Source organism: Tasmannia lanceolata, unplaced genomic scaffold, assembly GCF_043159265.1.
Source record: "Tasmannia lanceolata isolate RefF3 unplaced genomic scaffold, GAP_Taslan_0.1 ptg000013l, whole genome shotgun sequence".
Classification (NCBI taxonomy): Eukaryota; Viridiplantae; Streptophyta; class Magnoliopsida; order Canellales; family Winteraceae; genus Tasmannia; species Tasmannia lanceolata.
Window position 1 is genome coordinate 5,212,967 of NW_027518690.1, and position 27,259 is coordinate 5,240,225.

General features: G+C 39.1%; 2 pseudogenes; both read right to left on the minus strand.

Annotated features, from left to right (window-relative positions):
- Positions 1–209: 209 nt before the first annotated feature.
- Positions 210–5,266, minus strand: LOC143890616 (nuclear pore complex protein NUP96 pseudogene; annotated as a pseudogene).
- Positions 5,267–13,744: 8,478 nt separating this feature from the next.
- Positions 13,745–18,801, minus strand: LOC143890617 (nuclear pore complex protein NUP96 pseudogene; annotated as a pseudogene).
- Between the last annotated feature and the right edge of the window lie 8,458 nt (positions 18,802–27,259).

Consider the following 27,259-nt stretch of genomic DNA (forward strand, 5'->3'; position numbering starts at 1 on the left):
ACTCGAATTTTTAGGGTGGGACTATTCCCTACGCGCACCCATAAACCACGCGCGCATCGGGTACGCGCACCCATAAACCAGGCGCGCATCGGGTAAGCAGATTTGAACTCGTCAATGGGCCCGGGGAGCATACCCATGACTTTAAGCCAAAGAGCCGCACTCCTGCGGGTTCACTTTTGCAGCCTCTTTTCCAAGAGAAAAGTGGTATTTCATTCTTCTGTCATGCCAAAATATTTGTCCACTGAGTCAGGTGCAGTTTGTCCATAACCATTAAGCTTTAGTAGTTCCCAACCTATCTCAACATTAAATTTAAATACCCAACACTTTCAAGGCAGCTGAAAAGGTTATCCGGGTTCAGTAAATTACTAAATAATGTTGAAGTCATTATTGCTGCATGTTGAAATATTAGTTTATTAAATAATTCAGTTTACTAACTAAAACATCTTGTACCTACAGGAAACAATATACAAAGATTTAGGCTCTGTTCACTTGCCTTCTTGAGAAAGGAAAGGAGAAGAAAGTAAGCCAAATTTTCCTGTAATTGGACATGATTTGACATTTTCCGCCGTTCACTTGTTTTCTCAGGAAAGCGGAATTACACAGGTGAAAAATATAAATAATGACGTAGAAAACCAACTTTCTTGCACTTTTCCTCTAAATTTTCTCACCAAAAGGATGGAAAAATCACTTTCCTGAGAAAACCACTTTGCCTACATACTTTCTTTTCCTTTTTCGGCCAAGTGAACAACGGAATTTTCTCACAGTTTCTTTTCCTTTCTTTTCCAGTATTCCACGTCAGATTCTTTCCCTTTCTTTTCTTTTCCTGCAGCTAGAAAACAAGTGAACAGATTTTTATCATATAATGGCATATCCTTGCTTCCACCACAGCTTTTTATGCTCCAATAAGAACAATAGCGAGTGTTTTTTCTTGAAGAACCATGATAGAGGGATCTTAGATCTTTTGGAATGGTGGGTTAAGCCTTTTATGTGTTATTGTACACTAGAATCTCTTCGGTTGGAAGGAGATCTCTTCGCCTGGTTACTATTCTGATTTTACATCTAAATTCATTTGTTTCTCCCCAAGTTGCTCCATCCATCCTAGATGATATGCATGTTTGGAACTACAACTCATAAAGAAGAATTAAGAACTGATTTTTCAATTTCCTTCACAATTGATCTGTTCACAACAAACTAATTTTTCTTTTACCTTTTTTTGCAGGAATGCAGGCATCATGCGTAGATGAGAAAGCACTAAACATAGTTTTAAGAACCCCAAAGGCTTTCTCTTCATTAGCATGGAGAAGCATAAGATAATATGCGAAGTCAAATCGATCACCTTGGCTCCATTCCGGGGCCCCTTCAAGTGGGCCCTCATCAATGTAAACTGGGACTGGATATGGAGCTCGTCTTTCGTCGAGAAGCTGCTGATAAGTCTGAATAATTACAGGCAATGGAGTATCAGGTGGTAGTTGATACCACATTAATAATCCTAAGTACCGTTTCCAATCAAGTTCTGAATTATGAAGGGCACCTTGAATATTACCAGCGAGTAACTCATATAATTTCAACCTATCTTTCTCAATGAAGTTAAAGTCCATTTCATTCATTCTCCACAGTTCGAGCTGCCGTCCCACGTCAGACCGATTAACCATCGACCCGCCTGCTTGACTTAGCAAACAAGCCATTCTAACATCTCCTCTAGATGCCGCCAATTCCACGGCCGCGTCCAGCTGTCGTCCACTCATGAGTAAAAATATTTGTTTTAAATCATTAGACTCATTTAAACAGCTTGCCTCTTGTTGTACACGGTGGCAAACACTCTCTTGCAACCAATAACTGAACTCCGCTCTGCGAACAAAAGGGTATGCCTCTGGGTCTATGTCTAAAAAATCATCCTTATTGTCGTGCATCATATCCTCTTCGTCATCAAGGTCTGTAGGTTTCAAGTGATTGTTTATTTCCTTTTCTGAAAAGAGAACCTTTATCAACTCCCAAACCGTGACTTGGTGCATCAAAAGCATACGAGCAGATGTGGATAGCCCAGAAATGTCGAGCTGGCTCTCAACAATCCCAACATAACCCCGGCAAATCTCTGAAAGCATTAAGCGATTGGATAAAAGCTTTCGAAGCTTTAATTTGAAGGACCCAACTTCAACATCTAAGGTTTCATGGTTTATTGACTTGTGGAGACTCAACGTAGAAGCAAAACATGAATTAACAAGCTCCTCTTTTACTCTGTTATTTTGATCTCTAGCCACTCTGTCAATCGCAACTTTTTCTATATTTATCACAGAAGAGAGTCCATTTCCCATATTCGTACTGCCTACAGGTGTACCAGAATGAACAAGGACACCATTTGGTCCCCATCCAACACGAAATGACCTTCCCATGAACAGACCAGCATCAACTATGTTATTAGAATGGCTATTAGATATAGGAGTCTCATGCTTTAAGTCCAGTTTGAAACCTTCAACTTTAGTTGTTCTCAGTGGCAAGCCATTGTGTTGCCCGGTCATGAGAATGGTTCCTGGTGGACTCAAGTCAGAACTGTTTGTATTGTATTCAAGCAAAGCTTGCGGTGATATCCGCATAGGAGACGGACTAAACTTATTGCTAGAATTCCGAGAAGAATACTGTAAAGCAGGCCTATGAGCTATACTTTTCGTATTCGAGCTGGTATCTTTCCTAATATACTCCTTACCAAAGGATTGCTTCTCATGTGAAAAAGGACCATCAATATCTTCATCCTCCTCCTCCTCCTCCATGGGAAACATTAACATTCTCATTTCATGCATTTTGACAGGATCAAGGCCAAGATGAGCGGGAAGAGAGTGAGATAAAACATTTCCCGTGGGACCCGGTTGAGGTTCCTCATCAACGTCCACTTCCTCAACGCCACCTGGCACTGCAGGCTGCTGAACCACAGCATCATCCATGACAATATCATCTTCATCATCTTCGCTCAATCCAAATCGGCTGAAATGGCGAACCACGAATTTCCATTCACCATTTGATGCATTAAACGAAATAAAATTGGCACCCTGTTTTTTCGTGCTGCTCCTCAATTTCTTCACTAGCTTATTAAGTTTCGCTCCATCGGAAACTGAAAACCTTATTTGAAGTATCAAAGTCACTTCGGCAGCCTTGTTAAGACCCTGACCAATTACAGGCTTGTTGCCTTCATCTGTGTATACTGTGATGTCGTGTCTATTGAACTTGACAATCTGATCTAAGTCCAACCATCTAACATCGGTTTCTCCCAAAAATTTAACATACCCATAACCCACCCTTCCAACCGTAAAATTTGGAACTCTTTGGCAATAATTTTGTTCAATTAGCTCTCCAGCAGCAAGCTCTTTCAGAGAAGGTTTCATAAAATAACCAGGAGAACGCAAAACAGGTAATGAAGCTTTTAAGTCGTGTGAATGTGAATCCACATTAAGACAAATCTTCCTTTTCTTGAACTGAGATGTCATGTTAAAATCGGGTGTGCCCTCATCAAAGTCATTCCAAGAGCAATCGTGGCCTCTAATACTATGGAGCTCATACTTGAATCCTAATCACAAAGAATCATTTTGAATGAATAATTAGTAACATAAACAGATGAAACTCTAAACACCAAATTTCAATAGCTGAATTAAGGGGAAAAAAAAGCCTAACCAAACCTTTCTGCCATTAATTCAGAATTTCATGGTGCAAAACAAATTATTACAAGAGAAACAAATAGTAAATTTCTTCTTGCAGTTCATCAAACACAATTGTTAAAACAGACGACAGCAGTACAAATTTGAAACCTGCGTAATTATTTTTTTTATTCCATGGAAGCAATGCAAAAGTATCAAATGAATCAAAGTCAAATAGATTCGTTTTGAATTATGCAAATTGGAAAACAGAATGTGACGAGTTAGGAGTTTCGGAGTGTCATATCAAGCAAAAAAGTAAAAACCCGTCTCAAAACTAAGATCTTTTTACAAAAAAAAAAAAAAAAACCTACAACAAATGCGAGTGCAGACAGATAGACCCTAAGGCCCTCTTTGGATGGCAAGAATTTTGGGGAAAAGTTTGGAAAGGAAAAATATTTCTAAACCATATCTAACAAAAGGTAAGAAACTAGAACCCCTTCTCAAAACTAAGATCTTCTTATGAAAATCAAAAACCCTAAATCAAATGCGGACAGACAAACCCTAAGGCCCAAATTGGATGGCAAGAATTTCGAGGGAAAGTTTGGAAAGGAAAAATATATCTAAAATTTCCTACATTTAAGATAATTGGAACAATCCCTACTCAAATTTTATTCAGAGGGACTTATAATTTATGATAATATTCTCCAAATTAACCTAAATCATATCATTTTTCTCTAAATCATGGAAAGAAAGAAAAAATCTTAAGAAATTTTTTCATCAGAAATGTTTTTCTTGCAATCCAAACAGGGGGGGTAAAAGATAGCCTAAACCCTAATAGTGGGCAGAACTCCAAAAGCCATTGAGAACGAAACAGAATGCAAAGATCTCCAGTAATACAGCTCAAAATCGTGGAAAGAAAAAAAAATTCTCAAGAAAGTTTTTCCAACGGAAATATTTTTCTTGCAATCCAAACAAGGGGTAAAAGATAGCATAAACCCTAATAATAGTGGGGGCAGAACTCAAAAGGCCATTGAGATTGAAATAGAATACAAAGATAACAAGAAATGAAGAAGAAATTTCATGGAAATGAAAAGTAAAGTAGAAATCGATCGTAGCATTTCATATAAAACATGAAAAATTCAAATGCGAAATTAAAACAGCGAGAACTTTGTAAAGAGATTGAAGATTTACCAGATGGAGAGAGTGTAGAAACTGATGCCATTGACAAAACGAGGTGAAAGATAATGAGAAATTTAGGGGTTTAGGGTTTTGGGTTTTAGAAAGGGAAAATCCCCAAGAGCTGAAAAAAAAAAAAAACAGGAGGGAGAGGCAAAGAAAGAGCTTTGAAGAGCTGAAAAATGGAGCCAAAAAAAAAACCCTAATAAATGGAGCCAAAACAAAACAAGGAAAAAATCGAGAGAACCTTTAGAGCATTCTTTGAGCATTGCGTATATCTCATCATCACTGTGATTTTCAGCGATCTCTTTTATACTTTGGATCGTTTTTCTGACGCTGTTTGGAATGGAAACCCTAAAACCAGAGCTCATGTTTGGGGAGAGAATAAAAGAGGGCAGATTTTGGGGGTTTTGAATTGATTTTAAAGCAGAGTGGAGAAAAAAGAAGAGGGGAGCAGATTAGCAGAAGAAAGACTGAAGACAAATTTCCTCTAAGAGTTGGGGTTTTTTGGTAATTTTCCATTTATCTTTTATAGTTCTATTAATTTTGGGAAATGATATTTTAGAATTCAAGTTTTTAGTTTGAAAACAGTGTAAAAAAAAAAGATCTGCTACTCCGGGTCCGCTTCTTCTCTTGTGTCTTAGCTACAATTTTGAAGAAAACTCGGATTCTAAAATCTGACTATCTTAAGGGCCGTTTGGATACGTGGATTTTAGAATCTAGGTTTTTAGTTTAAAAACAGTATAAAAGAGGGTTCATGATCAAGCTTATGTATGCTCTCCTGACAACGTTTCTTGGATATTAAGTGAGAAATTCAGGTTTTATAAATCTCTCTTGCATCTTGAGATTTCTAGAGCCTGGAAATATGGGAGGATCTACTACTCTCTTACTGATGGAAAGAAGGGCGAGAGGTCAAAAGCAAGTAAAAAACAATGGCTTGTCCGCTTCTTCTCTTGTCTCTTAGCTACAATTTTGAAGAAATCCCGGATTCTTAGGGTGTGTTTGGATATAGGGATTTTGTTTCTTGAAATTTTTTTCCCTCAGCCCATGTTTGTTTTTTTATTTTGAGAATGGATTCTTGGTCCAAAACTGATTCTTGGCAAACAAAAAGGGGGTGTTTGGGTCACATTTGTAGAATCATTTTTGGACTTAAATGGAACCTACATCCTAACTAAGATGCACATTGATATTGATAGGATGTATATTTGATTTGAATCCCAGATTGATTCTAAACTGAGAACCAAATGTCCATATCTGCCACTGATCACTTTTGGACTCAAATTTGATTCTCAAGATAAACAAACAAACAGGTGAATGATATCTACGAGACCATGTTTTGATAGTAGGACGAAATCACCTTTTGTTTTACTCCTTTTTAACCAAACTATCACAATTCCTTAAAAAGTCCTCCCTATATAATTAGGGAAGTGTAAAATAACAGTTGTTAGCCTTGCCGTCTTCGCCAACTAACAGAAATTAGAGGATTCCAGTGTCCCCTATGGTATGCGCCTTTGGATTGTCTGAAATTTTGGATAAGATTTTGAAGAGTGATAATTTGAGAAGTCGAAGATTTCTTATAGTTGATCATTTGTGCAATGTTATCAGAAGCATGATAGATGATAGACCATATTTTTATTCATTGCAGGTTAGCTAGCGAGGTGTAGATATGCGTATTAGCTCCCTTTGACATCCTGGGTCTTTCCTCTTAGATTGGAAGAGCTAGTTGAAAGTTAGGTGTTAGCCCCCTTAGCCAAAAGAAGAAAAAGACCTTTTGGAACTTGGTCTTTTTAGCTACTCTATGGGCTAATGGAAAGAACTCGAGAATAATCGAGTGTTTAAGGGTAAAGTTAAAGGCTCTCAAATCATTTAGGCCCTTTTCGTTTGAGATTATGACAACCGATGGTGAGCCCCCATTATTTTTTACTCCAACAATCGGTTTGGGGGCTCACCATCGCCCATCGGTTACTATAATCTCAAACGAACAGGGCCTTAAAGGTGATTATGCTCATCGATAGATGGATGAGAATGATTAATTGCTTCAGAGTTTTGTGTCCGGCTACACCCTTAGATGTTTCTGGAAGAACATACGCACCAACGTAGAATGGCTGGCTAGAAAAGATGTGATCAGAACTAGAGAGGAGCTATTTTATCATCTTCTTCATTGAACCCTTGACATTGTATTCTTAATTAGTTATTTTTTTGTGTGCACTTGAGTAGCAATGTTTTTACTGTGTGTGTGTAATTGGGGTGCAACTTGGGCGGGCTCAACCCGAACCCGACGGGTTCAACCTAATAAGAAGTCGGGTTGGGTTTTCTCAACCCGGGTTGAGTTCGGGTTAGGGGTGTAAACGAGCCGAGCCGAGCCTGGCCAGGCTCGGCTCGGCTCGTTAAGCTCACAAGTGAGGCTCGGCTCGGTCAGGCTCGCGAGCCTTACCGAGCTCGGGTTATATTATGTTCACACCCCTCATCTTCCCTGGACAGCCCTACTAGTGTAATTTGACTACTTTTTTTACAATATGGGGGGTGGTCCTAGTAACAAATGGGGTTCCAAAAATGAAGTGACATATTTTGCTCCCCCCTTTCACTCCATGGACAACCCTTTTAATGTATATATTAATATATAATATATATATTTAAATATATTAAATTCTTAACGAGCCTTAACGAGCCGAGCCGAGCCTGGCCTAACTCGGGCTCGGCTCGTTAAGGATTCGAGCCGAGCTCGAGCGAGCTTCAGAGCCCGAGCCAAAATTGACACCCTTAGTTCGGGTTGAGGGCTTTGGTAACCCGACCTGAGTGAACCCGACATTTTTAATATATTTTTTTATTTTTAAGCTTAAAATCCCAGGTCGGGTTCGGGTTGGCAAAAAGGGTTTCTCGGGTCGGGTTGAACCTCATCGGGTTGGAACTCAAGTCGGGTCGGGTTCAGGTTGAGCAAATGGTTCCCCGGGTCGGGTTCAAGTTGGCCTCAACCCGACCCGAGTTGCACCCCTAGTGTATCTGTGTTTTTTTTAGCCAACTACCTCAGTCGAGGGATCTTTTCCCTTGTTTTAATAAAAATTGCTTTACCATCCCAAAAAAAAAAAACAAGGTGAATCTTCCCATTAAAGATATAGTTATTACAATTCCCAAAAAAGCTCTTGCCATGGTAGCTAATTGACATAGGGTATCCCCACTCCAATTTTTAGGGTGGGACTATTCCCTAAGCGCACCCATAAACCACGCGCATCGGGTAAGGACAGGGGATTTGAACTTAAGCACAGGGGATTTGAACTCGCGTCAATGGGTCCAGGGAGCATACCCATGACTTTAAGCCAAAGAGCCACACCCCTGCGGGTTCACTTCTGCAGCCTCTTTTCCAAGAGAAAAGTGGCATTTCATTCTTCTGTCATGCCAAAATATTTGTCCACTGAGTCAGGTGCAGTTTGTCCATAACCATTAAGCTTTAGTAGTTCCCAACCTATCTCAACATTAAATTTAAATACCCAACACTTTCAAGGCAGCTGTAAAGGTTATCCGGGTTCAGTAAATTACTAAATAATGTTGAAGTCATTATAGCTGCATGTTGAAATATTAGTTTATTAAATAATTCAGCTTACTGACTAAAACATCTTGTACCTCCGGGAAACAATATACAAAGATTTAGATTTTTATCATATAATGGCATATCCTTGCTTCCACCACAGCTTTTTATGCTCCAATAAGAACAATAGTAAGTGTTTTTTTCTTGAAGAACCATGATAGAGGGATCTTAGATCTTTTGGAATGGTGGGGTAAGCCTTTTATGTGTTATTGTACACTAGAATCTCTTCGGTTGGAAGGAGATCTCGTTGCCTGGTTACTATTCTGATTTCACATCTAAATTCATTTGTCTCTCCCCAAGTTGCTCCATCCATCCTAGATGATATGCATGTTTGGAACTACATCTCATAAAGAAGAATTAAGAACTGATTTTTCAATTTCCTTCACAATTGATCTGTTCACAACAAACTAATTTTTCTTTTACCTTTTTTTGCAGGAATGCAGGCCATTTATTTCCAAGAACCAGTTCTTTGTTTGATCCCATGGCTACAAATCCAACTCGTCTTTCGACTCCCAGTCCCAATAGGCCAATTCTCACATACCTGAGAGGGCATAATCCAAGGCATCTACAAGGAAATCTGCATTGTACAGAAATAAGTCATGTCCAAAGCACATTTTATATCAATTGAATCTAAAACACTGTCCTAGCGATCTCAACTTAGTACATTCCTCCTTTGCACTTTGGGTTTAACAATGATAGATATAAGGGGCTCACACTTCTGTTAAGCACCTTATGTAGCACAGGGAAACGGTAATTTTATAGAGAGTGACAGAGTGCACCTGCATCATCTTTGGTGAAGCACATGGTGGTTTTATTCTGAACACATTTCCATGTAGCCCACCTTTCCCAACCAACACTCCCAGATATTTAATCAGGATTAGATATGTTAAGGAAAACACCAAAAGAATAAGGGCAAAAAAAGGAAAGTATTAAATGAGAACGCAGTAAATTTCACCCATATCTTATACTCTTACCTTTCAGTTTCTCAAACAAAACAGCTGTTTCAACCTTGGCAGGTGTCTTATCTTTCCTATCAGTGACAAGTTCTATCCCCACCATTAAGCCCCTGCCTCTCACATCTCCTATGACTGAAAAAGGGTAAAAAAAATGAAGTGCTCAAGAAATCCATAAGGGTAAATCAACCCAATGATGCATTACTACATTGGGTTGTATCTTATAAGCATTGCTAACAACTCTAGGAAAAAAAATTAAGAATTGATGGATACTAAATGTTTCTATACTCAACTCAACTCAACTAAGCCTTTGCCCCAAACTAGTTGGGGTTGGCTAAACTAAATGTTTCTATGCATAAAATAATTTAAGAACTGATGGATACTAAGCATTGCTACCCACAAGAATCTCATCATTCATTGCACTATAGAGCTAAACTAATAGGTTAAGCACTTTAAAGTTTAAAGTATAGGGAAATTTCAGTAAATTGTAGAAGACAAACAAGAAATAAAATGTGTTTTATCTATCTTAATACATGGCTATTCAAGATCAAATACTCAACAACTAAGCTTGAATGTATCCAAATCTAAGGCCCTGTTTGTTTTGGATATTTAGAACCGATTGCGAGTCCAAAACTGATTGTTGGACTCAAAACCGATTATGTCACCTATAAGAAAAAAAAAGTCAAATGAAAAAAAGTCCAGTGTGAAGGTCAGTTTATCTAAAAGGGTCAAAAGACCAGTGTTTAAAAACTTCTTGACTCGGCAAGGAACTCACCCGAGTCGACTCCTTTTTACCTCAGCCGCATTCCGCGTTGCACCACATCCGCATTCCGCGTTTTGCCCTACAGAGTCAATAAACTCCTTTGACTCTCCCGAGTTATGACCATGTAAACCGTGTCAACCGCATTCTTTGCCGCATCCGTGCCGAGTCGACAAGGATTTTTCTTGGCCGCGTTCCGCGTCAAATCCGCATTTTTAAACACTGCAAAAGACTAATAAGTCAACAGGAGATGCCAAAGGTCAAAGATGTTTACTTTCATATTTTTGCTGAAGATCTCTTAAACGCCCAATTAAGTGGGACCCAACATCGGCACAATGTAATTGCCGCTTCTCCTTGTCAAGAACCTTGAGCACTGCAAGTCCTCCAGCAGAACAGACCGGGTTCCCACCAAACTATCACAATTAAGTAGGACGAAATCACCTTTTGTTTTACTCCTTTTTAACCAAACTATCACAATTCCTTAAAAAGTCCTCCCTATATAATTAGGGAAGTGTAAAATAACAGTTGTTAGCCTTGCCGTCTTCGCCAACTAACAGAAATTAGAGGATTCCAGTGTCCCCTATGGTATGCGCCTTCGGATTGTCTGAAACTTTGGATAAGATTTTGAAGAGTGATAATTTGAGAAGTCGAAGATTTCTTATAGTTGATCATTTGTGCAATGTGATCATAAGCATGATAGATGATAGACCGTATTTTTATTCATTGCAGGTTAGCTAGGGAGGTGTAGAGATGCGTATTAGCTCCCTTTGACATCTTGGGTCTTTCCTCTTAGACTGGAAGAGATAGTTGAAAGTTAGGTATTAGCCCCTTAGCCAAAAGAAGAAAAAGACCTTTTGGTCTTTTTAGCTACTCTATGGGCTAATTGAAAGAACTCGAGAATAATCGAGTGTTTAAGGATAAAGTTAAAGGCTCTCAAATCATTTAGGCCCTTTTCGTTTGAGATTATGACAACCGATGGTGAGCCCCCATTATTTTTTACTCCAACAATCGGTTTGGGGGCTCACCATCGGTTACCATAATCTCGAACGAACAGGGCCTTAAAGGTGATTATGCTCACCGTTAGATGGATGAGAATGGATTAATTGCTTCAGAGTTTTGTGTCCGGCTACACCCTTGGATGTTTCTGGAAGAACATACGCACCAACGTAGAATGGCTGGCTAGAAAAGATGTGATCAGGACTAGAGAGGAGCTATTTGATCATCTTCTTCATTGATCCCTTGACATTGTATTCTTAATTAGTTGTTTTTGTGTGCACTCGAGTAGCAATGTTTTTACTGTGTGGGTGGGTGTGTAACAGGGGTGCAACTTGGGAGGGCTCAACCCGACCGACGGGTTCAACCTAATAAAAAGTCGGGTTGGGTTTTCTCAACCCGGGTTGAGGGCTTCGGCAACCCGACCCAAGTGAACCCGACATTTTTAATATATATACATGAGGAAAAGGATTGTACGCTCGAGTGCCCAATCACATGGGTCCCACATTTTTTGTGGTAATCCAAAGCATTCATTTGCAAGGCATAGATAGGGTGTGTACCAAAAATTAGCTCCAATGAATCAGCCTATCCCCTCCAAAAGTGGAGGGAAAAAATGGGCAGATTTGTGGACACACAGTGTCTGTCCATTTTGACCTCTACAAATGGATGGATTAAGATGATCCTATGGAGCTAATTTTTGGTACACACCCCATCTATGTAAGGGCCTTTCAAATGAATGTTTTGGATCGTGCTAACAAACTGGGCCCACATGTGATTGGGCACTCGAGCGTACCATAAGCTTGGTAGACTCGAGCGTACAATCATTTTCCTATATATATATATATATATATATATATATATATATATATATAGAGGAAAGTGTTTCTACTCGGCCGAGTAGAAAAGCTTATCTACTCCACCCTTTAAAAAGTACAGTGGGCCCACACATTGTGGATGATCCAAAGCATTCATTTGATAGGTCTTAACATAGATAGGGTGTGCCCAAAAAATCAGCACCAAAGGGTCATCCTAGCCCTTCGTTTTGTTGGGCCTTGTAGAAACAGAATGGACGCATCTTACACAGTACGTTTATATGCGTCCATTCTGTTTCTACAAGGCCCAACAAAACGAAGGGCTAGGATGACCCTTTGGTGCTGATTTTTTGGGCACACCCTATCTATGTTAAGACCTATCAAATGAATGCTTTGGATCATCCACAATGTGTGGGCCCACTGTACTTTTTAAAGGGAGGAGTAGATAAGCTTATCTACTCGGCCGAGTAGAAACACTTTCCTCATATATATATATATATATATATATATATATATATATATATATATAGAGAGAGAGAGAGAGAGAGAGAGAGAGAGAGAAAACGGTTCCTACACATATGTGTAGAGAGTTCTCTACACACTAGCTTAAAATAAAGTGGGGGCCCACATTGTTTGGGTGATCCAAGCCATCCATTTTAAAGGCCCTCACATAGATAGGGTGTCTACAAAAAATCAGATCCATAAGATCATCCCAACCCTACGATTTGTGGAGGTAAAATGGATGTCTTTAAACCTTCACAAATTAGTCTATTTTTTGCCTCCACAGTTTGAATGGTTAGGATGATCCTATGGATCTGATTATTTGTGGACACCTTATCTATGTGAGGGCCTTAAAAATGAATGGTTTGGATCACCCAAATAATGTGGCCCCCATTGTATTTTAATCTGGTGTGTAGATAACTTATCTACACATATGTGTAGGAACCGTTTTCTCATATATATATATATTCTCATATATATATATATATATATATATATATATATATATATATATATATATATATATATATATATATATGAGGAATGATAGATACAAGGGAGCCCTTGCATAAAGAGCCGCAAAAGGGCTCTTGATTGGATCCACGTTATCAAATGCAACTAATTTTATGTTTTCAATTGATTTTAAAATGTAACTTAAAATGACGTTGATCCAATGAAAGGCTCTTTTGCTGCTCTTTATGCAAGGGCTCCCTTGTATGTATCATTGCTCTCTCTCTCTCTCTCTCTCTCTCTCTCTCTCTCTATATATATATATATATACTTTTTTAAGCTTAAAATCTTGGGTTGAGTCGGGTCAGGTTTGGGTTGGCAAAAAGAGTTTCTCAGCTCAGGTTGAACCTCGTCGGGTTGGAACTCAAGTCGGGTTCGGGTTGAGCAAATATTTCATCGGGTCAGGTTCAAGTTGGCCTCAACCCGACCCGAGTTGCACCCCTAGTGTGTCCGTGTTTTTTTTTTTTGCCGACTATCTCAGTCGAGGGATCTTTTCCCTTGTTTTAATAAAATTGCTTTACCATCCCCCCAAAAAAAAAAAAGTGAATCTTCCCATTAAAGATATAGTTATTACAATTCCAAAAAAACTCTTGCCATGATAGCTAATTGACATAGGGTATCCCCACTCGAATTTTTAGGGTGGGACTATTCCCTACGCGCACCCATAAACCACGCGCGCATCGGGTACGCGCACCCATAAACCAGGCGCGCATCGGGTAAGCAGATTTGAACTCGTCAATGGGCCCGGGGAGCATACCCATGACTTTAAGCCAAAGAGCCGCACTCCTGCGGGTTCACTTTTGCAGCCTCTTTTCCAAGAGAAAAGTGGTATTTCATTCTTCTGTCATGCCAAAATATTTGTCCACTGAGTCAGGTGCAGTTTGTCCATAACCATTAAGCTTTAGTAGTTCCCAACCTATCTCAACATTAAATTTAAATACCCAACACTTTCAAGGCAGCTGAAAAGGTTATCCGGGTTCGGTAAATTACTAAATAATGTTGAAGTCATTATTGCTGCATGTTGAAATATTAGTTTATTAAATAATTCAGTTTACTAACTAAAACATCTTGTACCTACAGGAAACAATATACAAAGATTTAGGCTCTGTTCACTTGCCTTCTTGAGAAAGGAAAGGAGAAGAAAGTAAGCCAAATTTTCCTGTAATTGGACATGATTTGACATTTTCCGCCGTTCACTTGTTTTCTCAGGAAAGCGGAATTACACAGGTGAAAAATATAAATAATGACGTAGAAAACCAACTTTCTTGCACTTTTCCTCTAAATTTTCTCACCAAAAGGATGGAAAAATCACTTTCATGAGAAAACCACTTTGCCTACATACTTTCTTTTCCTTTTTCGGCCAAGTGAACAACGGAATTTTCTCACAGTTTCTTTTCCTTTCTTTTCCAGTATTCCACGTCAGATTCTTTCCCTTTCTTTTCTTTTCCTGCAGCTAGAAAACAAGTGAACAGATTTTTATCATATAATGGCATATCCTTGCTTCCACCACAGCTTTTTATGCTCCAATAAGAACAATAGCGAGTGTTTTTTCTTGAAGAACCATGATAGAGGGATCTTAGATCTTTTGGAATGGTGGGTTAAGCCTTTTATGTGTTATTGTACACTAGAATCTCTTCGGTTGGAAGGAGATCTCTTCGCCTGGTTACTATTCTGATTTTACATCTAAATTCATTTGTTTCTCCCCAAGTTGCTCCATCCATCCTAGATGATATGCATGTTTGGAACTACAACTCATAAAGAAGAATTAAGAACTGATTTTTCAATTTCCTTCACAATTGATCTGTTCACAACAAACTAATTTTTCTTTTACCTTTTTTTGCAGGAATGCAGGCATCATGCGTAGATGAGAAAGCACTAAACATAGTTTTAAGAACCCCAAAGGCTTTCTCTTCATTAGCATGGAGAAGCATAAGATAATATGCGAAGTCAAATCGATCACCTTGGCTCCATTCCGGGGCCCCTTCAAGTGGGCCCTCATCAATGTAAACTGGGACTGGATATGGAGCTCGTCTTTCGTCGAGAAGCTGCTGATAAGTCTGAATAATTACAGGCAATGGAGTATCAGGTGGTAGTTGATACCACATTAATAATCCTAAGTACCGTTTCCAATCAAGTTCTGAATTATGAAGGGCACCTTGAATATTACCAGCGAGTAACTCATATAATTTCAACCTATCTTTCTCAATGAAGTTAAAGTCCATTTCATTCATTCTCCACAGTTCGAGCTGCCGTCCCACGTCAGACCGATTAACCATCGACCCGCCTGCTTGACTTAGCAAACAAGCCATTCTAACATCTCCTCTAGATGCCGCCAATTCCACGGCCGCGTCCAGCTGTCGTCCACTCATGAGTAAAAATATTTGTTTTAAATCATTAGACTCATTTAAACAGCTTGCCTCTTGTTGTACACGGTGGCAAACACTCTCTTGCAACCAATAACTGAACTCCGCTCTGCGAACAAAAGGGTATGCCTCTGGGTCTATGTCTAAAAAATCATCCTTATTGTCGTGCATCATATCCTCTTCGTCATCAAGGTCTGTAGGTTTCAAGTGATTGTTTATTTCCTTTTCTGAAAAGAGAACCTTTATCAACTCCCAAACCGTGACTTGGTGCATCAAAAGCATACGAGCAGATGTGGATAGCCCAGAAATGTCGAGCTGGCTCTCAACAATCCCAACATAACCCCGGCAAATCTCTGAAAGCATTAAGCGATTGGATAAAAGCTTTCGAAGCTTTAATTTGAAGGACCCAACTTCAACATCTAAGGTTTCATGGTTTATTGACTTGTGGAGACTCAACGTAGAAGCAAAACATGAATTAACAAGCTCCTCTTTTACTCTGTTATTTTGATCTCTAGCCACTCTGTCAATCGCAACTTTTTCTATATTTATCACAGAAGAGAGTCCATTTCCCATATTCGTACTGCCTACAGGTGTACCAGAATGAACAAGGACACCATTTGGTCCCCATCCAACACGAAATGACCTTCCCATGAACAGACCAGCATCAACTATGTTATTAGAATGGCTATTAGATATAGGAGTCTCATGCTTTAAGTCCAGTTTGAAACCTTCAACTTTAGTTGTTCTCAGTGGCAAGCCATTGTGTTGCCCGGTCATGAGAATGGTTCCTGGTGGACTCAAGTCAGAACTGTTTGTATTGTATTCAAGCAAAGCTTGCGGTGATATCCGCATAGGAGACGGACTAAACTTATTGCTAGAATTCCGAGAAGAATACTGTAAAGCAGGCCTATGAGCTATACTTTTCGTATTCGAGCTGGTATCTTTCCTAATATACTCCTTACCAAAGGATTGCTTCTCATGTGAAAAAGGACCATCAATATCTTCATCCTCCTCCTCCTCCTCCATGGGAAACATTAACATTCTCATTTCATGCATTTTGACAGGATCAAGGCCAAGATGAGCGGGAAGAGAGTGAGATAAAACATTTCCCGTGGGACCCGGTTGAGGTTCCTCATCAACGTCCACTTCCTCAACGCCACCTGGCACTGCAGGCTGCTGAACCACAGCATCATCCATGACAATATCATCTTCATCATCTTCGCTCAATCCAAATCGGCTGAAATGGCGAACCACGAATTTCCATTCACCATTTGATGCATTAAACGAAATAAAATTGGCACCCTGTTTTTTCGTGCTGCTCCTCAATTTCTTCACTAGCTTATTAAGTTTCGCTCCATCGGAAACTGAAAACCTTATTTGAAGTATCAAAGTCACTTCGGCAGCCTTGTTAAGACCCTGACCAATTACAGGCTTGTTGCCTTCATCTGTGTATACTGTGATGTCGTGTCTATTGAACTTGACAATCTGATCTAAGTCCAACCATCTAACATCGGTTTCTCCCAAAAATTTAACATACCCATAACCCACCCTTCCAACCGTAAAATTTGGAACTCTTTGGCAATAATTTTGTTCAATTAGCTCTCCAGCAGCAAGCTCTTTCAGAGAAGGTTTCATAAAATAACCAGGAGAACGCAAAACAGGTAATGAAGCTTTTAAGTCGTGTGAATGTGAATCCACATTAAGACAAATCTTCCTTTTCTTGAACTGAGATGTCATGTTAAAATCGGGTGTGCCCTCATCAAAGTCATTCCAAGAGCAATCGTGGCCTCTAATACTATGGAGCTCATACTTGAATCCTAATCACAAAGAATCATTTTGAATGAATAATTAGTAACATAAACAGATGAAACTCTAAACACCAAATTTCAATAGCTGAATTAAGGGGAAAAAAAAGCCTAACCAAACCTTTCTGCCATTAATTCAGAATTTCATGGTGCAAAACAAATTATTACAAGAGAAACAAATAGTAAATTTCTTCTTGCAGTTCATCAAACACAATTGTTAAAACAGACGACAGCAGTACAAATTTGAAACCTGCGTAATTATTTTTTTTATTCCATGGAAGCAATGCAAAAGTATCAAATGAATCAAAGTCAAATAGATTCGTTTTGAATTATGCAAATTGGAAAACAGAATGTGACGAGTTAGGAGTTTCGGAGTGTCATATCAAGCAAAAAAGTAAAAACCCGTCTCAAAACTAAGATCTTTTTACAAAAAAAAAAAAAAAAACCTACAACAAATGCGAGTGCAGACAGATAGACCCTAAGGCCCTCTTTGGATGGCAAGAATTTTGGGGAAAAGTTTGGAAAGGAAAAATATTTCTAAACCATATCTAACAAAAGGTAAGAAACTAGAACCCCTTCTCAAAACTAAGATCTTCTTATGAAAATCAAAAACCCTAAATCAAATGCGGACAGACAAACCCTAAGGCCCAAATTGGATGGCAAGAATTTCGAGGGAAAGTTTGGAAAGGAAAAATATATCTAAAATTTCCTACATTTAAGATAATTGGAACAATCCCTACTCAAATTTTATTCAGAGGGACTTATAATTTATGATAATATTCTCCAAATTAACCTAAATCATATCATTTTTCTCTAAATCATGGAAAGAAAGAAAAAATCTTAAGAAATTTTTTCATCAGAAATGTTTTTCTTGCAATCCAAACAGGGGGGGTAAAAGATAGCCTAAACCCTAATAGTGGGCAGAACTCCAAAAGCCATTGAGAACGAAACAGAATGCAAAGATCTCCAGTAATACAGCTCAAAATCGTGGAAAGAAAAAAAAATTCTCAAGAAAGTTTTTCCAACGGAAATATTTTTCTTGCAATCCAAACAAGGGGTAAAAGATAGCATAAACCCTAATAATAGTGGGGGCAGAACTCAAAAGGCCATTGAGATTGAAATAGAATACAAAGATAACAAGAAATGAAGAAGAAATTTCATGGAAATGAAAAGTAAAGTAGAAATCGATCGTAGCATTTCATATAAAACATGAAAAATTCAAATGCGAAATTAAAACAGCGAGAACTTTGTAAAGAGATTGAAGATTTACCAGATGGAGAGAGTGTAGAAACTGATGCCATTGACAAAACGAGGTGAAAGATAATGAGAAATTTAGGGGTTTAGGGTTTTGGGTTTTAGAAAGGGAAAATCCCCAAGAGCTGAAAAAAAAAAAAAACAGGAGGGAGAGGCAAAGAAAGAGCTTTGAAGAGCTGAAAAATGGAGCCAAAAAAAAAACCCTAATAAATGGAGCCAAAACAAAACAAGGAAAAAATCGAGAGAACCTTTAGAGCATTCTTTGAGCATTGCGTATATCTCATCATCACTGTGATTTTCAGCGATCTCTTTTATACTTTGGATCGTTTTTCTGACGCTGTTTGGAATGGAAACCCTAAAACCAGAGCTCATGTTTGGGGAGAGAATAAAAGAGGGCAGATTTTGGGGGTTTTGAATTGATTTTAAAGCAGAGTGGAGAAAAAAGAAGAGGGGAGCAGATTAGCAGAAGAAAGACTGAAGACAAATTTCCTCTAAGAGTTGGGGTTTTTTGGTAATTTTCCATTTATCTTTTATAGTTCTATTAATTTTGGGAAATGATATTTTAGAATTCAAGTTTTTAGTTTGAAAACAGTGTAAAAAAAAAAGATCTGCTACTCCGGGTCCGCTTCTTCTCTTGTGTCTTAGCTACAATTTTGAAGAAAACTCGGATTCTAAAATCTGACTATCTTAAGGGCCGTTTGGATACGTGGATTTTAGAATCTAGGTTTTTAGTTTAAAAACAGTATAAAAGAGGGTTCATGATCAAGCTTATGTATGCTCTCCTGACAACGTTTCTTGGATATTAAGTGAGAAATTCAGGTTTTATAAATCTCTCTTGCATCTTGAGATTTCTAGAGCCTGGAAATATGGGAGGATCTACTACTCTCTTACTGATGGAAAGAAGGGCGAGAGGTCAAAAGCAAGTAAAAAACAATGGCTTGTCCGCTTCTTCTCTTGTCTCTTAGCTACAATTTTGAAGAAATCCCGGATTCTTAGGGTGTGTTTGGATATAGGGATTTTGTTTCTTGAAATTTTTTTCCCTCAGCCCATGTTTGTTTTTTTATTTTGAGAATGGATTCTTGGTCCAAAACTGATTCTTGGCAAACAAAAAGGGGGTGTTTGGGTCACATTTGTAGAATCATTTTTGGACTTAAATGGAACCTACATCCTAACTAAGATGCACATTGATATTGATAGGATGTATATTTGATTTGAATCCCAGATTGATTCTAAACTGAGAACCAAATGTCCATATCTGCCACTGATCACTTTTGGACTCAAATTTGATTCTCAAGATAAACAAACAAACAGGTGAATGATATCTACGAGACCATGTTTTGATAGTAGGACGAAATCACCTTTTGTTTTACTCCTTTTTAACCAAACTATCACAATTCCTTAAAAAGTCCTCCCTATATAATTAGGGAAGTGTAAAATAACAGTTGTTAGCCTTGCCGTCTTCGCCAACTAACAGAAATTAGAGGATTCCAGTGTCCCCTATGGTATGCGCCTTTGGATTGTCTGAAATTTTGGATAAGATTTTGAAGAGTGATAATTTGAGAAGTCGAAGATTTCTTATAGTTGATCATTTGTGCAATGTTATCAGAAGCATGATAGATGATAGACCATATTTTTATTCATTGCAGGTTAGCTAGCGAGGTGTAGATATGCGTATTAGCTCCCTTTGACATCCTGGGTCTTTCCTCTTAGATTGGAAGAGCTAGTTGAAAGTTAGGTGTTAGCCCCCTTAGCCAAAAGAAGAAAAAGACCTTTTGGAACTTGGTCTTTTTAGCTACTCTATGGGCTAATGGAAAGAACTCGAGAATAATCGAGTGTTTAAGGGTAAAGTTAAAGGCTCTCAAATCATTTAGGCCCTTTTCGTTTGAGATTATGACAACCGATGGTGAGCCCCCATTATTTTTTACTCCAACAATCGGTTTGGGGGCTCACCATCGCCCATCGGTTACTATAATCTCAAACGAACAGGGCCTTAAAGGTGATTATGCTCATCGATAGATGGATGAGAATGATTAATTGCTTCAGAGTTTTGTGTCCGGCTACACCCTTAGATGTTTCTGGAAGAACATACGCACCAACGTAGAATGGCTGGCTAGAAAAGATGTGATCAGAACTAGAGAGGAGCTATTTTATCATCTTCTTCATTGAACCCTTGACATTGTATTCTTAATTAGTTATTTTTTTGTGTGCACTTGAGTAGCAATGTTTTTACTGTGTGTGTGTAATTGGGGTGCAACTTGGGCGGGCTCAACCCGAACCCGACGGGTTCAACCTAATAAGAAGTCGGGTTGGGTTTTCTCAACCCGGGTTGAGTTCGGGTTAGGGGTGTAAACGAGCCGAGCCGAGCCTGGCCAGGCTCGGCTCGGCTCGTTAAGCTCACAAGTGAGGCTCGGCTCGGTCAGGCTCGCGAGCCTTACCGAGCTCGGGTTATATTATGTTCACACCCCTCATCTTCCCTGGACAGCCCTACTAGTGTAATTTGACTACTTTTTTTACAATATGGGGGGTGGTCCTAGTAACAAATGGGGTTCCAAAAATGAAGTGACATATTTTGCTCCCCCCTTTCACTCCATGGACAACCCTTTTAATGTATATATTAATATATAATATATATATTTAAATATATTAAATTCTTAACGAGCCTTAACGAGCCGAGCCGAGCCTGGCCTAACTCGGGCTCGGCTCGTTAAGGATTCGAGCCGAGCTCGAGCGAGCTTCAGAGCCCGAGCCAAAATTGACACCCTTAGTTCGGGTTGAGGGCTTTGGTAACCCGACCTGAGTGAACCCGACATTTTTAATATATTTTTTTATTTTTAAGCTTAAAATCCCAGGTCGGGTTCGGGTTGGCAAAAAGGGTTTCTCGGGTCGGGTTGAACCTCATCGGGTTGGAACTCAAGTCGGGTCGGGTTCAGGTTGAGCAAATGGTTCCCCGGGTCGGGTTCAAGTTGGCCTCAACCCGACCCGAGTTGCACCCCTAGTGTATCTGTGTTTTTTTTAGCCAACTACCTCAGTCGAGGGATCTTTTCCCTTGTTTTAATAAAAATTGCTTTACCATCCCAAAAAAAAAAAACAAGGTGAATCTTCCCATTAAAGATATAGTTATTACAATTCCCAAAAAAGCTCTTGCCATGGTAGCTAATTGACATAGGGTATCCCCACTCCAATTTTTAGGGTGGGACTATTCCCTAAGCGCACCCATAAACCACGCGCATCGGGTAAGGACAGGGGATTTGAACTTAAGCACAGGGGATTTGAACTCGCGTCAATGGGTCCAGGGAGCATACCCATGACTTTAAGCCAAAGAGCCACACCCCTGCGGGTTCACTTCTGCAGCCTCTTTTCCAAGAGAAAAGTGGCATTTCATTCTTCTGTCATGCCAAAATATTTGTCCACTGAGTCAGGTGCAGTTTGTCCATAACCATTAAGCTTTAGTAGTTCCCAACCTATCTCAACATTAAATTTAAATACCCAACACTTTCAAGGCAGCTGTAAAGGTTATCCGGGTTCAGTAAATTACTAAATAATGTTGAAGTCATTATAGCTGCATGTTGAAATATTAGTTTATTAAATAATTCAGCTTACTGACTAAAACATCTTGTACCTCCGGGAAACAATATACAAAGATTTAGATTTTTATCATATAATGGCATATCCTTGCTTCCACCACAGCTTTTTATGCTCCAATAAGAACAATAGTAAGTGTTTTTTTCTTGAAGAACCATGATAGAGGGATCTTAGATCTTTTGGAATGGTGGGGTAAGCCTTTTATGTGTTATTGTACACTAGAATCTCTTCGGTTGGAAGGAGATCTCGTTGCCTGGTTACTATTCTGATTTCACATCTAAATTCATTTGTCTCTCCCCAAGTTGCTCCATCCATCCTAGATGATATGCATGTTTGGAACTACATCTCATAAAGAAGAATTAAGAACTGATTTTTCAATTTCCTTCACAATTGATCTGTTCACAACAAACTAATTTTTCTTTTACCTTTTTTTGCAGGAATGCAGGCCATTTATTTCCAAGAACCAGTTCTTTGTTTGATCCCATGGCTACAAATCCAACTCGTCTTTCGACTCCCAGTCCCAATAGGCCAATTCTCACATACCTGAGAGGGCATAATCCAAGGCATCTACAAGGAAATCTGCATTGTACAGAAATAAGTCATGTCCAAAGCACATTTTATATCAATTGAATCTAAAACACTGTCCTAGCGATCTCAACTTAGTACATTCCTCCTTTGCACTTTGGGTTTAACAATGATAGATATAAGGGGCTCACACTTCTGTTAAGCACCTTATGTAGCACAGGGAAACGGTAATTTTATAGAGAGTGACAGAGTGCACCTGCATCATCTTTGGTGAAGCACATGGTGGTTTTATTCTGAACACATTTCCATGTAGCCCACCTTTCCCAACCAACACTCCCAGATATTTAATCAGGATTAGATATGTTAAGGAAAACACCAAAAGAATAAGGGCAAAAAAAGGAAAGTATTAAATGAGAACGCAGTAAATTTCACCCATATCTTATACTCTTACCTTTCAGTTTCTCAAACAAAACAGCTGTTTCAACCTTGGCAGGTGTCTTATCTTTCCTATCAGTGACAAGTTCTATCCCCACCATTAAGCCCCTGCCTCTCACATCTCCTATGACTGAAAAAGGGTAAAAAAAATGAAGTGCTCAAGAAATCCATAAGGGTAAATCAACCCAATGATGCATTACTACATTGGGTTGTATCTTATAAGCATTGCTAACAACTCTAGGAAAAAAAATTAAGAATTGATGGATACTAAATGTTTCTATACTCAACTCAACTCAACTAAGCCTTTGCCCCAAACTAGTTGGGGTTGGCTAAACTAAATGTTTCTATGCATAAAATAATTTAAGAACTGATGGATACTAAGCATTGCTACCCACAAGAATCTCATCATTCATTGCACTATAGAGCTAAACTAATAGGTTAAGCACTTTAAAGTTTAAAGTATAGGGAAATTTCAGTAAATTGTAGAAGACAAACAAGAAATAAAATGTGTTTTATCTATCTTAATACATGGCTATTCAAGATCAAATACTCAACAACTAAGCTTGAATGTATCCAAATCTAAGGCCCTGTTTGTTTTGGATATTTAGAACCGATTGCGAGTCCAAAACTGATTGTTGGACTCAAAACCGATTATGTCACCTATAAGAAAAAAAAAGTCAAATGAAAAAAAGTCCAGTGTGAAGGTCAGTTTATCTAAAAGGGTCAAAAGACCAGTGTTTAAAAACTTCTTGACTCGGCAAGGAACTCACCCGAGTCGACTCCTTTTTACCTCAGCCGCATTCCGCGTTGCACCACATCCGCATTCCGCGTTTTGCCCTACAGAGTCAATAAACTCCTTTGACTCTCCCGAGTTATGACCATGTAAACCGTGTCAACCGCATTCTTTGCCGCATCCGTGCCGAGTCGACAAGGATTTTTCTTGGCCGCGTTCCGCGTCAAATCCGCATTTTTAAACACTGCAAAAGACTAATAAGTCAACAGGAGATGCCAAAGGTCAAAGATGTTTACTTTCATATTTTTGCTGAAGATCTCTTAAACGCCCAATTAAGTGGGACCCAACATCGGCACAATGTAATTGCCGCTTCTCCTTGTCAAGAACCTTGAGCACTGCAAGTCCTCCAGCAGAACAGACCGGGTTCCCACCAAACTATCACAATTAAGTAGGACGAAATCACCTTTTGTTTTACTCCTTTTTAACCAAACTATCACAATTCCTTAAAAAGTCCTCCCTATATAATTAGGGAAGTGTAAAATAACAGTTGTTAGCCTTGCCGTCTTCGCCAACTAACAGAAATTAGAGGATTCCAGTGTCCCCTATGGTATGCGCCTTCGGATTGTCTGAAACTTTGGATAAGATTTTGAAGAGTGATAATTTGAGAAGTCGAAGATTTCTTATAGTTGATCATTTGTGCAATGTGATCATAAGCATGATAGATGATAGACCGTATTTTTATTCATTGCAGGTTAGCTAGGGAGGTGTAGAGATGCGTATTAGCTCCCTTTGACATCTTGGGTCTTTCCTCTTAGACTGGAAGAGATAGTTGAAAGTTAGGTATTAGCCCCTTAGCCAAAAGAAGAAAAAGACCTTTTGGTCTTTTTAGCTACTCTATGGGCTAATTGAAAGAACTCGAGAATAATCGAGTGTTTAAGGATAAAGTTAAAGGCTCTCAAATCATTTAGGCCCTTTTCGTTTGAGATTATGACAACCGATGGTGAGCCCCCATTATTTTTTACTCCAACAATCGGTTTGGGGGCTCACCATCGGTTACCATAATCTCGAACGAACAGGGCCTTAAAGGTGATTATGCTCACCGTTAGATGGATGAGAATGGATTAATTGCTTCAGAGTTTTGTGTCCGGCTACACCCTTGGATGTTTCTGGAAGAACATACGCACCAACGTAGAATGGCTGGCTAGAAAAGATGTGATCAGGACTAGAGAGGAGCTATTTGATCATCTTCTTCATTGATCCCTTGACATTGTATTCTTAATTAGTTGTTTTTGTGTGCACTCGAGTAGCAATGTTTTTACTGTGTGGGTGGGTGTGTAACAGGGGTGCAACTTGGGAGGGCTCAACCCGACCGACGGGTTCAACCTAATAAAAAGTCGGGTTGGGTTTTCTCAACCCGGGTTGAGGGCTTCGGCAACCCGACCCAAGTGAACCCGACATTTTTAATATATATACATGAGGAAAAGGATTGTACGCTCGAGTGCCCAATCACATGGGTCCCACATTTTTTGTGGTAATCCAAAGCATTCATTTGCAAGGCATAGATAGGGTGTGTACCAAAAATTAGCTCCAATGAATCAGCCTATCCCCTCCAAAAGTGGAGGGAAAAAATGGGCAGATTTGTGGACACACAGTGTCTGTCCATTTTGACCTCTACAAATGGATGGATTAAGATGATCCTATGGAGCTAATTTTTGGTACACACCCCATCTATGTAAGGGCCTTTCAAATGAATGTTTTGGATCGTGCTAACAAACTGGGCCCACATGTGATTGGGCACTCGAGCGTACCATAAGCTTGGTAGACTCGAGCGTACAATCATTTTCCTATATATATATATATATATATATATATATATATATATATAGAGGAAAGTGTTTCTACTCGGCCGAGTAGAAAAGCTTATCTACTCCACCCTTTAAAAAGTACAGTGGGCCCACACATTGTGGATGATCCAAAGCATTCATTTGATAGGTCTTAACATAGATAGGGTGTGCCCAAAAAATCAGCACCAAAGGGTCATCCTAGCCCTTCGTTTTGTTGGGCCTTGTAGAAACAGAATGGACGCATCTTACACAGTACGTTTATATGCGTCCATTCTGTTTCTACAAGGCCCAACAAAACGAAGGGCTAGGATGACCCTTTGGTGCTGATTTTTTGGGCACACCCTATCTATGTTAAGACCTATCAAATGAATGCTTTGGATCATCCACAATGTGTGGGCCCACTGTACTTTTTAAAGGGAGGAGTAGATAAGCTTATCTACTCGGCCGAGTAGAAACACTTTCCTCATATATATATATATATATATATATATATATATATATATATATATATATATATATATATATATATATATATATATAGAGAGAGAGAGAGAGAGAGAGAGAGAAAACGGTTCCTACACATATGTGTAGAGAGTTCTCTACACACTAGCTTAAAATAAAGTGGGGGCCCACATTGTTTGGGTGATCCAAGCCATCCATTTTAAAGGCCCTCACATAGATAGGGTGTCTACAAAAAATCAGATCCATAAGATCATCCCAACCCTACGATTTGTGGAGGTAAAATGGATGTCTTTAAACCTTCACAAATTAGTCTATTTTTTGCCTCCACAGTTTGAATGGTTAGGATGATCCTATGGATCTGATTATTTGTGGACACCTTATCTATGTGAGGGCCTTAAAAATGAATGGTTTGGATCACCCAAATAATGTGGCCCCCATTGTATTTTAATCTGGTGTGTAGATAACTTATCTACACATATGTGTAGGAACCGTTTTCTCATATATATATATATTCTCAGATATATATATATATATATATATGAGGAATGATAGATACAAGGGAGCCCTTGCATAAAGAGCCGCAAAAGGGCTCTTGATTGGATCCACGTTATCAAATGCAACTAATTTTATGTTTTCAATTGATTTTAAAATGTAACTTAAAATGACGTTGATCCAATGAAAGGCTCTTTTGCTGCTCTTTATGCAAGGGCTCCCTTGTATGTATCATTGCTCTCTCTCTCTCTCTCTCTCTCTCTCTCTCTCTCTATATATATATATATATACTTTTTTAAGCTTAAAATCTTGGGTTGAGTCGGGTCAGGTTTGGGTTGGCAAAAAGAGTTTCTCAGCTCAGGTTGAACCTCGTCGGGTTGGAACTCAAGTCGGGTTCGGGTTGAGCAAATATTTCATCGGGTCAGGTTCAAGTTGGCCTCAACCCGACCCGAGTTGCACCCCTAGTGTGTCCGTGTTTTTTTTTTTTGCCGACTATCTCAGTCGAGGGATCTTTTCCCTTGTTTTAATAAAATTGCTTTACCATCCCCCCAAAAAAAAAAAAGTGAATCTTCCCATTAAAGATATAGTTATTACAATTCCAAAAAAACTCTTGCCATGATAGCTAATTGACATAGGGTATCCCCACTCGAATTTTTAGGGTGGGACTATTCCCTACGCGCACCCATAAACCACGCGCGCATCGGGTACGCGCACCCATAAACCAGGCGCGCATCGGGTAAGCAGATTTGAACTCGTCAATGGGCCCGGGGAGCATACCCATGACTTTAAGCCAAAGAGCCGCACTCCTGCGGGTTCACTTTTGCAGCCTCTTTTCCAAGAGAAAAGTGGTATT